Source organism: Eurosta solidaginis, chromosome 3 (assembly GCF_040869045.1).
Source record: "Eurosta solidaginis isolate ZX-2024a chromosome 3, ASM4086904v1, whole genome shotgun sequence".
Lineage (NCBI taxonomy): Eukaryota > Metazoa > Arthropoda > Insecta > Diptera > Tephritidae > Eurosta > Eurosta solidaginis.
The window spans coordinates 146717058-146732312 of NC_090321.1; the positions used below are offsets into that span (position 1 = coordinate 146717058).

Consider the following 15255-nt stretch of genomic DNA (forward strand, 5'->3'; position numbering starts at 1 on the left):
AGAATGCAAGAAACGGAACATGTAACGGGGTAGAGATTAAAAAATAAAAAAAATAAATGTAAGGCGCGATAACCTCCGAAGAGATCTAAGGCCGAGCTTCTCTTCCAATTTGCGTCGTGCTCCTCTTGATTTTTCCCTACAAATTGGCCGGACGGGACCTACATGTTTTATGCCGACTCCGAACGGCATCTGCAAGGCAGATGAGTTTTCACTGAGAGCTTTTCATGGCAGAAATACAATCGGAGCGCTTGCCAGACACTGCCGAGGGGCGACCCCGCTTGGAAAAATTTTCTTCTAATTGAAAAATCTTATTTCTAAAATTTTGATGTTGCTTTGCACGGGAGTTGAACCCAGGGCATACGGTGTGATAGGCGGAGCACGCTACCATCACACCACGGTGGCCGCCAAGGGGTAGAGATTACCTCATATATAATTTACAAAGATACATACAAAACCACTGAGGACATATAACGGAATAGAAAACATCTTTATTTTTTAATGTACAGTCATGTGCACATGACGAGTAAATATAAATTCTTTAAAATATGACGCTAAATACGAAGACGAATTGAAATTATGTGAAAGATTACACTTTACATATAAATGGTGTGACAAAGCGGTAAAATTATCATAAGTTCATGATATAACGGAGTTATAAAACTGTAAAATGGAAATTATTGGAATGAATATAAATTTATGAAAATACGACACCTGATATGACGAATATACATTTACAAAAATAAGTTTAAGTAAATATTGGCAAAAAAACATAACATAGCAACTATAACAAGCGCATTGCAGTGTAAATATTAGCAAATAAGCATAGCATAACAACTATAACAAGCACATTACAATACCTTGCCTAACATGGTTTCAACTTTACAATTAAACAAATTTCTACAATTGAAATTACAATTTTACAACGAAAAAATTAATAATCTACATAAAGAAAACAATTGACCACTGGGAATTACCCAAAAAGCTGAATTATTTAACAAATCAACACGACGCATGATGACTATATTAATATTTCTATTACAATGGGAGGATGTCTGAAGCCACTGGCTTGGGCATGATGGGGGTACCACTTGCTGGATGGGAGTGAAATTATGATACATACATAAAAATATAATTCACGAGGAATTGCAAATCTTGAAAAAGCACATGGCAACAAGCCATATATTTAGCAATTAATAGGAAAAAAATTTGTGCTACGGGTTTTTACTTTGCGACATATGTTAGCTGCTTATGCACGTCTAAATGTTGCAAGTATATTACCCTTATACGTTTGTTAACCTGGCGATTTAAGAGGCAATTTAAGGGTCCTCTTGCCATTTATTGGAATTGAAAGATTCAATTCCCAAAAAAAGAAAAGAGAAAAAATATCATTGTTTACAACGAAAAATATCTTGTTCTTTTAGTTGTGACATGTGACGGAAATTAAAAATTTTGTTGCAGAGAAAACCTTTTTGCGTTGGCGGCCTTCGCCCAAAATAATATTAAGTTAATTTTAATTGTGACATGTGACGGAAATTAAATATTTTTTTGCAGAGACCATCTTTTTGCGTTGGCGGCCTTCGCCCAAAATAATATTAAGGGTAACGTTTTACAAGACGGTGCACCACCTAATTTAAAAATATCAAATAATTATAAAAACGGAGCTCGAGGCGCGTCTTTTGATTCCACGTTTGATAATTTTTGGTAAAAATTTGGTGGAGATGGCCTACAAGGTTTCATGTCATACTAAATCGCTCCCGATATGTTCGGGCTAGTAGTACCTTAATGGTTCCCGGAACGTACCCGATCTGCATCCGGCAAAGGACCAACAAAGGCGATAACGGGGAGTGTCATCGCTACAAAAACAACAACATTATTTACTTTCTGATTTTCATTCATACGTATGTGCATTTTTAAATAATAAAAAAAATGTTATATTATTCTAATAGATAGCATCTCCGCCGGGTTGCGATTCAGCTAAGAATATGCCAAAATCAGAGGAAATCTACAATTAAATGCAGATTCACGTGTCATTTGCCAAAGATACAAGGTACTTTACAACCAACATGCTTTGGCATACGGTACCTCGTGCCGCCACCGTGAGCTGCTGCTGCTATCCTAGAAGCATTAGAAGCAGAAATATCTTTGATTGCTTGCATCACCAAAGGTGTGCCATAACATGATATGGTTCGCGTTAAGCACGCTCTCTTAACGCAAAAAAAATCGCGTCTAGTCAGGCCCTATTGCCCAGGAATCATCGCACCAGAAAGGGTAAGTAAATTGGCTACCATATTAAATATATAAGCAACATGTATGAATTTTTAGTGATAATTTGTCATGCTTTTGTTGATAATCAACTGAAGAATGCAAATACGACAGAGTCCGAAGTTCATGTGAAAACCAATTAATTTTTTTAATTAGCGTTTGGAGAGAAAAATACATATGTATGTATGCATAGAACTGCATAGAAGGGTTATTTAGGAATTAATTAATTATTACCAGTAGATTTGCAAGATTTTTGTCATTTTCCCTGCATCGCAGTTGTCATTACATTGCGTTAAGAGAGGACATCAACACCTTACTACCAGTTAAAATTTTAGTAAATTTTGCTCTTTTCATCACTGTTTCAAAACGTGGAAAGTTATATACCGAGCATTCCATGGAGAATGGTACATTTTAGCAGACTTTCGCATTGCGGTCATTATTAATATTGAATCCCTAGAAGATTTAATGTAGTCATATCAATAGTTCCCGAGATGGTGGGGCTAGTACCAAAATGGTGCTTGTTACCGGAACGTAGATAGATAGATAATTTATTGAGGATTGCACAGTGACTGGCATATTGCCCCAGTGTTCTCTCTTTTCCCTCCCTTCTGCTAATAAATGTCCCTGTGAGCCAACTGGCAGGAACGGCTCGGGATCGATGGGTCATGCAGTTGCTGCCTCTCTTTCCGTGTTGTCCGCCTGCTGTTGTTGTTGTAGCAGTGCTTCGCCCCATCCAATAGGTGCGACCGATCACAAATTGTCATCAATATCCTCTAACGGGAGTCCAAAGAAACCTGCCGTTTCAACAGGGGTGGACCATAAGGAAAGGGGTGTTAGAGGCGTTGGTTCCACATTACAATTAAAGAGATGGTTGGTGTCATGTGGGGACACATTGCAAGCGGGGATACATTTTGTATGTCGGGGTTGATTCTGGATAGGTAAGAGTTTAACCTGTTACAGTATCCAGAACGAAGTTGAGCAAGAGTGACACGCGTTTCCCTGGGGAGTATGCGTTCCTCTTCCGCGAGTTTTGGATACTTTTCTTTAAGTACTGGATTCACCGGGCAATTCCCGGCATAAAAGTCCGACGCCTGTTTATGGAGTTCACCAAGGACCTGCTTGTCTTTTTTCGCTTCATACGGCTGGGTTCTCAGATGCCGTATTTCCTCAAAATGCTTACGGAGATGACTCCTTAAGCCCCTAGGCGGTGCTGGTTCATCAATCAGATGTCTGTTGGGATGCTCAGGTTTCTGGGTATTCAACAGGAACTGTTTGGTCAGCATCTCATTTATCTCCCTGATGGAGAGTATTCTCGCCTCATTATGCAGATGGTGTTCTGTAAGAAGACAGCCCTTGGCAATTCTGAGAGCAGTATTTTGGCAGGCCTGTAGCTTCTTCCAGTGGGTAATTTTTAGGCTTGGCGACCATATGGGTGACGCTTAGCACGTAATCGGCTGGCTAATTGCTTTGTATGTAGTCATGAGCGTTTCTTTATCTTTTCCCCAGGTACTGCCAGCGAGGGATTTGAGGATTTCGTTACGGCTCTGAATTCTCGGAACAATTGCGGCTGCGTGCTCACCAAAATGTAGATCCTGATCAAACGTCTCACCCAAGATTTTGTGGTGTAGGACAGTCGGTAGCGTAGTGCCATCGCCGTGGATGTTCAAAATGGCCGACGTTTGGGACGTCCATGTTTTAAATAAGGTCGCGGATGATTTAGTCGGTGATAATGCCAGGTTTCGCGAGGCGAAAAAACTGGAGAGATCAGGGAGGTAGGCGTTTATTTTATTGCATAGCTCATCGATCCTGGGCCTGTGGCCATTATTGTGCAGTCATCGGCTTAGGAAACTATTGTGACTCCTTCCGGTAGTGAAGGTAGCTTAGATATGTAGAAATTAAACAAAAGTGGGAATAGGACACCACCCTGTGTCACCCCTTGTTTAATTCTTCTTGGTTTTGATGTTTCGTTTCTAAATTGCACCGATGCCTGCCGACCACCCAGATAATTTGCGGTTCACCTTTTAAGACATGGGTGAAGGGTAGACCCTTCCAGGTCTTGCAGTAACGAGCCATGGTTCACCGTATCAAAAGCTTTTGATAGGTCTAGCGCTACGAGTACTGTTCTATGGTGGGGGTATTGATTTAAACCGCAATTTATCTATTTGCTTTTAGCGCATTTAGCGCGGTGGTAGTGCTATGGAGTTTTCTGAAGCCATGCTGATGAGGGCTAGCTGCAAATTTGTTTGGAAATAAGGGAGCAAAATGGCTTCAAGCGTCTTTTCTACTGGCGATAGGAGAGATATCGGACGATACGACTCTCCTATGTTAGCTGGTTTCCCATGTTTTAGTAGCGGGACCACCTTGGCCATTTTCCATTTCGACAAAGTTGGAAAGAGACAGGTTGAAGACATGCGCTAAATATTTGAAACCCTCTTTCCCTAGGCTTTTAAGCATTGGCATGGCTATGCCGTCTGGGCCCACTGCTTTGGATGGTTTAGCGCGACCAATGGCGTCCTCAACCTCTTTAGCGGTGATGGTGATTGGTGACGCGCTGAATTTGTGTTTATGTGCGTGTCTATTGGCTTTCGGTCTATCTTTGTGGACCGTAGGATGCATTATATATTGTCGGCAGAAAGCGCTCGCGCGTTTTTTCGCATCCGACAGCACTTTATCGCCAAAGGCGATAGAAACTTTGTCTTTGTGCTTAGTCGGATTCGATAGGGTCTTTACGGTGGACCGAAGTTTACCCACACCGGTAGAGAGGTTACAACCTCTTAGGTGCTCCTTCCATTTCGCCCGCTTGTGTTCGTCCACAAGCAATCTGATGCGTTGGTTTATATCCCTTATTTGGGGGTCGCCTGGATCAAGCTGTCTTATAAGGTCACGTTCTCTCGCTAAGTTTGCGGCCTCCGCCGGGAAGTGGGCCGGATTTCGGGAATTCTCCCGGCGGGAATGAAACGTGCCGAGGCGGATTCAATGACCTTACGGAAGGCACGCTCCCTTTGGCGGGCATCAGTCGGGATAGGGAGGGCAGCAAAGCGGTTGTCTGTAAAAGATTTATATTCTTCCCACTTTCCTTTTTTGAAGTTTATGAAAGTGCGTTTTTCGGTGACGATGAAGTCGCCGGCACGCCCGAGCGAAATAAGTATAGGCAGGTGGTCGGATGCCAATGTTACCATCGGCTGCCAGTTTACGAGTTCTGCGCTCACGATTGAGATATCTGGCGAACTGCGACAGCTTCATACCATACGTGTGGGGGCGTCTCCGTTTATTGTGCAGAACGTCGTTTCTTCTATTTGATCCGCCAACATCTCACCCCTACTATCCGCCCGCAAGTTTGAGTGCCATAGATCGCGATGGGCATTGAAATCGCCTTGGATAATGCTATTGTTGCCAGTGAGTAAGGCTCTGATATTAGGGCGGTATCCACTGGAGCAACAGGTGGCAGGAGGGATGTAGATGTTGCTGATTTCTAGGTTTGCATCGCCTGACCTGACAGATAGGCCTTGACGTTCTAAGACATTGTCCCTGCGGTCGATGCCAGGATCAAATATATAATATTGCACAGAGTGGTGTATGATAAACGCGAGGCCGCCTCCATTTCCGTTTAACTGCAGAATTCTGAAGTGCATAAGGGGAGACGCCGGCACTCTGGGGGTAAGTGACGAGTGACTACGCCTGGGTTGTTCCTCCTCTGCTAGTTTTGTTCTTTGGGTACAGAAATCACCGGCATAGAGGTCCGACGCCTGTTTGTGGAGTTCACTGAAGACATGCTTGTGTTTTTTAGCTTCATACGGCTGTGTTCTCAGGTGCCGTATTTCCTCATAATGTAATGCGAGTGATTCCGATCAGCAACAGTAAATATCGGCTGAAAATACCGAATTCCAGCGAAATTAGTTTTTGGAACTGTTTGGAGTTACAGGTGGCGACCGATTTTCTTTTCCATAGGGCCGGATGCATTGTATTTTTCTGCTTCCAATATTACCATTCCCTTTTCGCGCTCCAGTATCGGATATATCATGTAAAAAATAAGAGGAGAAAAACTTAATCTTATTGGAAGGGTTTTACAATGCTCCAATAAACTTTTTTTTTAAAGTATTGAAGTTATTACTACTTTTTATGTGATTAGGAAGTTCATTGAAATATTTCAGGCCTTTATATATACGACCGTCCTAAAAAGATTATTTTCCGGCAGACGCAGCAAACCCATTTCTCAGTACCGGGGTCAGGAGAAGGACCCGGATTGGGGTCCATACCTTCCCGGAAGAGGAGAGTATGGCGCTGACCCGCTGCATGGATCTGCTGTGAGGTTGACAATTTGTGGGAGAGACGCAAGAAATTAAACACTGAGTCCGCCTGCTCATTACCCTCCACTCCCCTGTGGCCTAGCACCCAGGGCAACAGTACTACGTTGTGTGCTCCTAATTGATTCAGCTTTTCTACGCACTGAAGAACCAGTGCTGACTTTATTTCGAACGCCGCAAATGCCTTTAGTGGGGACTGACTGTCTGACTGAGTATGGCAATTGTTTCATTGGGGTATCAGCGCTGAAGGTTCAGCTTAGCGCACTAACTTATGGCAAATACTTCCGCTTGGAAAATGCTCAGATGTGCTTTTAGAGGTACTGAAAATTTGGCTCTGGGTCCGAAAACTCTGGCTCCAATCCCCTCTGGCGTCTTCGAGCCATCTATATACCATACGATCTTGAGCAGACTAATAATACATTGCACCCGCCTATACCTATACAGCCGTACCAAGAGACGGAGCAGCCCATTACATATTGGCACAACCGGAGCACTGCTGGACATCCATCCTATATGAAAGCTATGCATTCAAAAGTGTTTGTACCAGTGGCTGGTGCACACCGAACTGGACAAATGTATGCTATATTGAGGCCTGCACAAATATCAAGCTATGTTTATGTAAATAATGTTACTGCTAATGTCAATTTGCACGGTTGAGCACATACAGTACCTACGTTTATACAAGGTGGAACAGCACACTACCTACATGGCGATGTAGCCACCGATCAGGTTGTTGTAAGAGATTAATTAAAATATGTTATTCATAAACACTGATTCTTATATTTTCATTATCATTAAACTGTATACTAAACTCATGGCGGGTATTCTTACTGGACACTGCCTTCTGGCGTCACATGCCTTTAAATTAGGCTTGGTCAGTGATAGCAGATGTAGGAAGTGCGGGTTGGAGGAGGAAACGATGGATTACGTTCTGTGCTCATGCCCTGCGCTTGCCAGGCTAAGACTCCAGCTGACAGCTGTCAGATCTAGAAGCAGCAAGTGGCTTAAGTTCTAGGAAGCCCCTAACCCGCTGGAGTCATGCAGGATAATGGAGCTATGCAGATAATATTGTCGTAGTAGCAGTGGCCAAGAAACTTGATCTGCTCCAAGCATTATGTAATGACGCCGTGGGAAGAATAAAGGAATGATTGACGAAAATGGGGCTGGATATGGCTAGCAATAAGACAGAAGTGGTTCTGATGAGCTCAAAGTGGACTGTGGATGAGTTGGTCCTAACCATAGGAGATTATCAAATAAATTCAAAGCCCTCCTTGAAATATCTAGGAGTAATCATTGACTTAAAACTAACTCTTAGGGAGCACTTCAGGGCGGTGGGGGAGAAAGTTTCTAGAGTTAGTGGAACCCTAACGCGAATAATGCCCAACATCGGCGGCCCAAGCGAAGCTACCCGTCAGCTATTATCCAACGTAACCAGCTCTATAATATTATATGCAGCACCAGTATGGCACAGATCTAAAATGGTCCACCAAAAGGATATACTAGCAGCCTACCGCATTACTGCTATACGAATAGCATGTGCTTTTCCGACGATGCGATCCATGTTTTATCCAGGAAAATCCCAGTAGATCTACTCTCAGGTGAAATGGCCAATCTGTATGGAATTGATTCAGCCGACCATCTGAAGATGCTAAGAAAAGCGCAAGGTCACGAACAATAGTTAGGTGGCAAGAACAGTGGGAAGATTCGAGAAAAGAGCGCTGGACCTTCATGCTAGTCCGGAATATAGCGGAATGGTACGAGCGAAAACACGGCGAACTAAACTACCATCTCACACAGATATTGAGCGGGCACGATGGCTTCAAGGAATATCTACATAGAGGAGGATCCTTTCTGTCCAAGCTGTCCGTCCGAATTGGAAAGCGCAGAACATGTTATGTTTCACTGCCCTCGTTTTCACGGCAAAGGGCTGTCTGTAAACAGAGTTTTTGGAGAGGAACCTTCCATTAGGAATTTATTTCCACGAATTTGCGACAAATAGATTGTTGGATTGCTGTGAGCAAGATGGCCTTTATGGTAATGACGAAATTGATGCATGCCGAAAGGGAGCGCAGAGAAATGCACATACGAAGTAGTGGCGACTAAATCGCCTTTCCCCCCGTGACGTTATGCCTAACGGGGTCCTACGGGGTGCGGACACATGAACAGGATTAGCCTGGTTTCAATAAAAAAAGACACGTTCCGTCGTGCCTGGTGTTGTTGGGTGAGCGGCCAGACAGCAGTGTGCAACAAATGCACCTTTCAGGGGAAAATTAGATGTAGCAAACGAGTATATTCTGTATCATATAATCAACTTGGAGACAACCTAACGTTTATTTTCCTGTCCAAAAGGGAACTGGTGCACGGCACTGCTGCTAAAGAAGGATAGGCGTAGTCATATCAATTCGTTCCCGGGTTAGTCGGGGAAAGCAATTTTAGCATTAAATTGCCCTTTTCAATTTGAACATCCATTCAAAAACTTCGCATAATAGATTAAACAGTCATCTGTATTTATTTGTTATTGTAGCACGTCTAATTTACTTCGTAACATCAATCAATTGTCCCTCGTTATAATTTTATGTTCTCTATAAATGCAACAGCAAAGTATCTTTGGGTACTCCTGCCATCGGAAGATGCATAGGCATGGTGGAAGTTCATTTGAAGTTACTTTACCAGGTCCTGATTCTAGTTATCTGAAATTTCTCTTGTGCCTTTGGCCTCTCAGAAAAGAGCTAATTGTGGAGCCCTATTTATGGAACACTTTTCGGCTTATATTAAAAACTTTTAATCTATTCTTACCGATATGAGTTTCTTTTTCATTCTAGGTAATTTGATTTTGACGATGTGCGGATAGAAATATCCCAAATATTCCAGCTGTGGCTGTAGGAATATACATTTGCTCAAATTAGAAGAAAACTGCACGGTTGAGCACATCCAGTACCTACGTTTATACAAGGAGGAACACCACACTACTTTCACGGGGATGTAGCCGCCGATCACGTTGTTGTAAGAGCTTATTTTAAATATGTTATTTATAAACACTGATTCTAATATTTTGTTTTGGTTTTTACTTTAGAGTTAATCGGTTATATAAGCGATGTCAGCTATGCCTGTAACTTAAGCGCCTTCAGATGTAATAGTTACCGCGGACGCGGTCACAGGAGTAAATCACTACGTGGGGATTACACTAGTCAAGGATTTTCAATATCGGAAGGTTTTCCAGCACCATAACAACACCAACAATATGCGCAAGCACCCGAATAAATTGTACAACAAACGTTAACACCACATCAGCAGCCAGCAACAACAACAACAATCGCAACAAGTTGAAACTTCTAAGCAATTAATGAATAGTGAACCACCAACATATCCGCAATATGCGCATCCATCAACACCAACATATGTCGCCTACTTTGCAACACAAAATCCAATGCTTCATCCCGCGTCAGCTGCATAACAAGCCACTGGTACACGGTTATATGTTTCACATATGCAACATATGTATGCGAATGCACATCAGGTGTGCGATTATAAGTGGCCCATTTGTTTATTCGCCCGGATATCAATATATACCCGGTGAAGATGGCCAAGGCCATGCTGATTCTAATACTGATAAAGGCGAACCATTGGCAAATTTAAAAACTCAAACAGACTACGAAAAATGTTGATGGTATTAATTCTAGTACGGATAGTTAAGAATTTAAACCTAGGAAAAAAGCTAAACTTGATAAAAACCTAACGGAAGATGTGTTGAACTTTAGCTGGCTCGAGGTCAATAAAACTACGTTGAATAAAACCACAGGTTTTTTACCTAATTTATTCCAATATATTTCGGTTATTCCGCGATAACCGTTCTCTAGGATCTGTGTATAAATGTGATATAAACAATTTTCTTAATACCAAAAACAAAGTCAAAACATAAACAATATTTGTATATACATATATTTCTTTTCACGTCTTTGTAACTTGACGCGGAGCTTAACACTGTCTATTTGGTCGTTAGTAAATGACGAAACAAGTGAGCAACGCCATCGGTATCCGTTTTGTGGTTTAGCCGAATGTCTGGTGGAGTGTTAATTATATGTAACAATTCTAGTATAAATCGTTTGTTGTAGTGTTATTCTTGTTGTAATATTGTTACTTTTCCGAAGTTGGGGGAGTGGCCGCTACTTGCACAGTGTGCCGTAAGTGCAGTTTTTTGTGTATTTGAATGATGGCACTGCTTAACGTCGCATTTGTGTTGTGCTAGTCTGGTTTTTAACTTTGATTTCGTTGTGCCAATATACATACTTTTGCAAGGTTCTTGGTTATTGCCGTTACATGGAATTTTATAAATTACATTAGTTTTTTCTAATTGAGGTAATTTTGACTTAGTTTTGTTGAACATGGTTTTCAGAGTGTTGGTAGGCTTATGGGCTATTCTTACTTTTTCTTTATCATAACAATCTGACTTCGCTAGTCGTTCTGATAAATGAGGTACATAAGTGACGCATTTGAAAATTTTTTTAGAGGTTTCAGGGTCTTGTTGATTTTTTGTAAATTTGGTTTTTTTTAATAGTGTTTTTATCATGTTTTCCGGAAATTCGTTGCCTTTTAACAGTAATTTTGCTTCTTTTTTAATCTTATTGTGGTAAACTTCGTCTGTTATCTGCAACATACGTCGTATACAGCCCATTGCTGTATTTATTATCATCGTTTTCAGATGGTTCGAATGAAAGTTGATGATTCGTCTGGATGCTGTTGCTTTTCTATACCACTTTAGTTTTAGCTGATTTCCTCTGCGGATTATAATAGAGTCAAGGTACGGCAGTGAGTTTTCTTCTTCAAGTTCTATCGTGAATTTAATATGTTTAGCGTATTTTGTACTTCATCCTCCCGTATGATCGCAAATAAATCATCGATATATTTGGTTAATATTCTTGGTTTACGGCTTAGCTTTTCCATCGTTTTGTTGAGCAGTTCTTCCATTATGATATGCGCTATGACTGGGGATGCCGGGGATCCCATTGGCATTCCTTTCAATTGTGTATATGCCGTATCATTAAATTTGAAGTATCTAGTTTCTTCAATGCAAAATTTAAGTATTTCCATGAAAATTTATTTGGGTATATTAGTGTGTTCTTTTATAACCGCCCATTTTTCTCGAATTATGTCTAATGCTAAATTTGTTGGTATGCTGGGGAACAATGACACCACGTCAAATGAGATGAGTTTTTCATCATCATAACTAAATTCGTTATTAATTCTTTCTTTAAATTCGTATGTGTTCTTTATGTTGTAAGTGGAGTTCGCCGTTACATTTTTTAAAATACTCACGATATATTTGCACAAACCGTATGATGGTGAACCAGTGGCAGAACAAATAGGTCGGAGTGGCGCTCCTTCCTTTTGTATCTTGGGAAGTCCAGAAATCCTGGGCGCTAGCGCGGTGGTCGTAGTTAATTTGTACTTTTCAGCTTTTGAGATACACCCGATTTTGAAAAGTTTCTCTACGAGACTGTTATTTTTATTTTGCAACCTTGATGTAGGATCCTGTCTTTGAATACGATAAGTAGTCAAGTCATTTAAAATATCAACCATTTTGCTGTTATAGTCATTTATGTCCATAGCTACGGTTTTGTTTCCCTTGTCCGATGTTAAAATTCTAAGGTTGTCATTTTTGCTTAGAAATTTCTGCGTCTGTTCCACTGTGTCTAATATTGCACGGTCTATTGCACTTTCCTTATTAGTTGTTGTATAATTTTTTATTAAAAGCGTGAGTTTAGTGCGGGCTTCTCCTTGTGTCTGTTTTTCTTTATTACTCTGTATAAGTTCCTCTCCGTCAGCAATATACTGGAAGAGTGGTAAACGTTGATTTTTTACCGGTAACGCGAACTTCGGTCCCTTTGCGAGAAGCGCTTTGATATCTTGTGGGAAGTCGATTGTCGATTTGTTTACAAACCAATCTTCGTGGTTGTTGTTAGTAAGTATGCTATTTTGTTTGTTTCTTAATTTCTCATGTTTTGCCACTTGCCTATTTTTTACCAATGTTGTTAGTTTATTTGTGACGTTTTCTTCATTTTCCATAAATTCTCGTAGATCATTTGCACTCAAAGCTTTCTTTAGTTTTGTTGTTATGTCATCCAATCGCTTATTTTGTCTCTTTAGTATGTTGTGTTTGTGTTTAAGAAGTAGGTTTAATACTTTTGTATGATAATGGTGTATATGTTTCTCTAACGTTCTGTCTATGTTTTGATGTATCTCTCGTTCATATACAAATAGTTTATAAGATTTTGTACAATTTTTAATAAAATTAGGTATAAGTTTAGATTTTCTCAAGAAGAAGCCCGCACTAAACTCACGCTTTTAATAAAAAATCATACAAAAACTAATAAGGAAAGTGCAATAGTCCGTGCAATATTAGACACAGTGGAACAGACGCAGAAATTTCTAAGCAAAAATGACAACCTTAGAATTTTAACATCGGACAAGGGAAACAAAACCGTAGCTATGGACATAAATGACTATAACAGCAAAATGGTTGATATTTTAAATGACTTGACTACTTATCGTATTCAAAGACAGGATCCTACATCAAGGTTGCAAAATAAAAATAACAGTCTCGTAGAGAAACTTTTCAAAATCGGGTGTATCTCAAAAGCTGAAAAGTACAAATTAACCACGACCACTGCGCTAGCACCCAGAATTTATGGACTTCCCAAGATACAAAAGGAAGGAACACCACTCCGACCTATTTGTTCTGCCACTGGTTCACCATCATACGGTTTGTGCAAATATATCGTGAATATTTAAAAAAAATGTAACGGCGAACTCCACTTACAGCATAAAGAACACATACGAATTTAAAGAAAGAATTAATAACGCATTTATTTATGATGATGAAAAACTCATCTCATTTGACGTGGTGTCATTGTTCCCCAGTATACCAACAAATTTAGCTTTAGACATAATTCGAGAAAAATGGGCGGTTATAAAAGAACACACTAATATACCCAAACAAATTTTCATGGAAATACTTAAATTTTGCTTTAAAGAAACTAGATACTTCAAATTTAATGATACGGTATATACACAATTGAAAGGATTGCCAATGGGATCCCCGGCATCCCCAGTCATAGCGGATATCATAATGGAAGAATTGCTCAACAAAACGATGAAAATCCAAGCCGTAAACCAAGAATATTAACCAAATATGTCGATGATTTATATGCGATCATACGGGAGGATGAAGTACAAAATACGCTAAACATATTAAATTCGTTTGACAGAAATATTAAATTCACGATAGAACTTGAAGAAGAAAACTCACTGCCGTACCTTGACTCTATTATAATCCGCAGAGGAAATCAGCTAAAACTAAAGTGGTATAGAAAAGCAACAGCATCCAGAAGAATCGTGAACTTTCATTCGAAACATCCCAAAACGATGATAATAAATACAGCAATGGGCTGTATACGACGTATGTTGCAGATAACAGACGAAGTTTACCACAATGAGATTAAAAAAGAAGCAAAATTACTGTTAAAAGACAACGAATTTCCGGAAAACATGATAAAAACACTATTAAAAAGAGCCAAATTTACAAAAAATCAACAAGACCGCGAAACCCCTAAAAAAATTTTCAAATCCGTCACTTATGTACCTCATTTATCAGAACGACTAGCGAAGTCAGATTGTTATGATAAAGAAAAAGTAAGAATAGCCCATAAACCTACCAACACTCTGAAAACCATGTTCAACAAAACTAAGTCAAAAATACCTCAATTAGAAAAAAGTAATGTAATTTATAAAATTCCGTGTAACGGCAATAACCAAGAACCTTGCAAAATTATGTATATTGGCACAACGAAATCAAAGTTAAAACCCAGACTAGCACAACACAAATGCGACGTTAAACAGTGCCATCAGTCAAATACACAAAAAACTGCACTTATGGCACACTGTGCAAGTAGCGGCCACTCCCCCAACTTCGAAAAAGTAACAATATTACAACAAGAACAACACTACAACAAACGATTTACACTAGAAATGTTACATATAATTAACACTCCACCAGACATTCGGCTAAGCCACAAAACGGATACCGATGGCGTTGCTCACTTGTTTCGTCATTTACTAACGACCAAATAGACAGTGTTAAGCTCTGCATCAAGTTATAAAGACGTGAAAAGAAATGTATGTATATACAAATATTGTTTATGTTTTGACTTTGTTTTTGGTATTAAGAAAATTGTTTATATCACATTTATACACAGATCCTTGAGAACGGTTATCGCGGAATATCCGAAATATATTGTAATAAATTAGTTAAAAAACCTGTGGTTTTATTCAACATAGTTTTATTAACTTCGAGCCAGCTAAAGTTCAACATATTTACATATAAAAAGGTCGCTAAAAACATTCAGTTAACGGAAGATTAAAATGTTTCTAATTCTAATACTAAGGAAGATGAACCTTTGATAAATATGAAGTTTAAAACAGAGTTATCAAAAAATGACGATGATGATAATGATGTTGATGCAAATTTCAATGTTGAAAATGATGAAAATTATGAAACAGAATCTGAAAATAGTATGAGTGTCTATTATAACCTGAAGCAAAACTGTCATATCCGGTACGACCAGAATTAGATGTTAAGAAAAGAGCATACATAAACAGGCTCAGTATATTTATGGAAAATGTATCATGAGAC

At 39.7% G+C, this 15255-nt stretch overlaps 1 protein-coding gene across 1 annotated transcript in view; it reads left to right on the forward strand.

The window, feature by feature from the left end:
* The first annotated feature begins 1570 nt into the window (after window positions 1–1570).
* Window positions 1571–15255, forward strand: part of LOC137244337 (succinate--CoA ligase [ADP/GDP-forming] subunit alpha, mitochondrial-like) — a 288970-nt gene continuing 275285 nt past the window's right edge. Inside the window, exon 1 of the mRNA XM_067773217.1 lies at window positions 1571–1598. The gene's annotated coding sequence lies outside the window, so the exon portion shown is untranslated. The remainder of the gene's footprint in view (window positions 1599–15255) is intronic.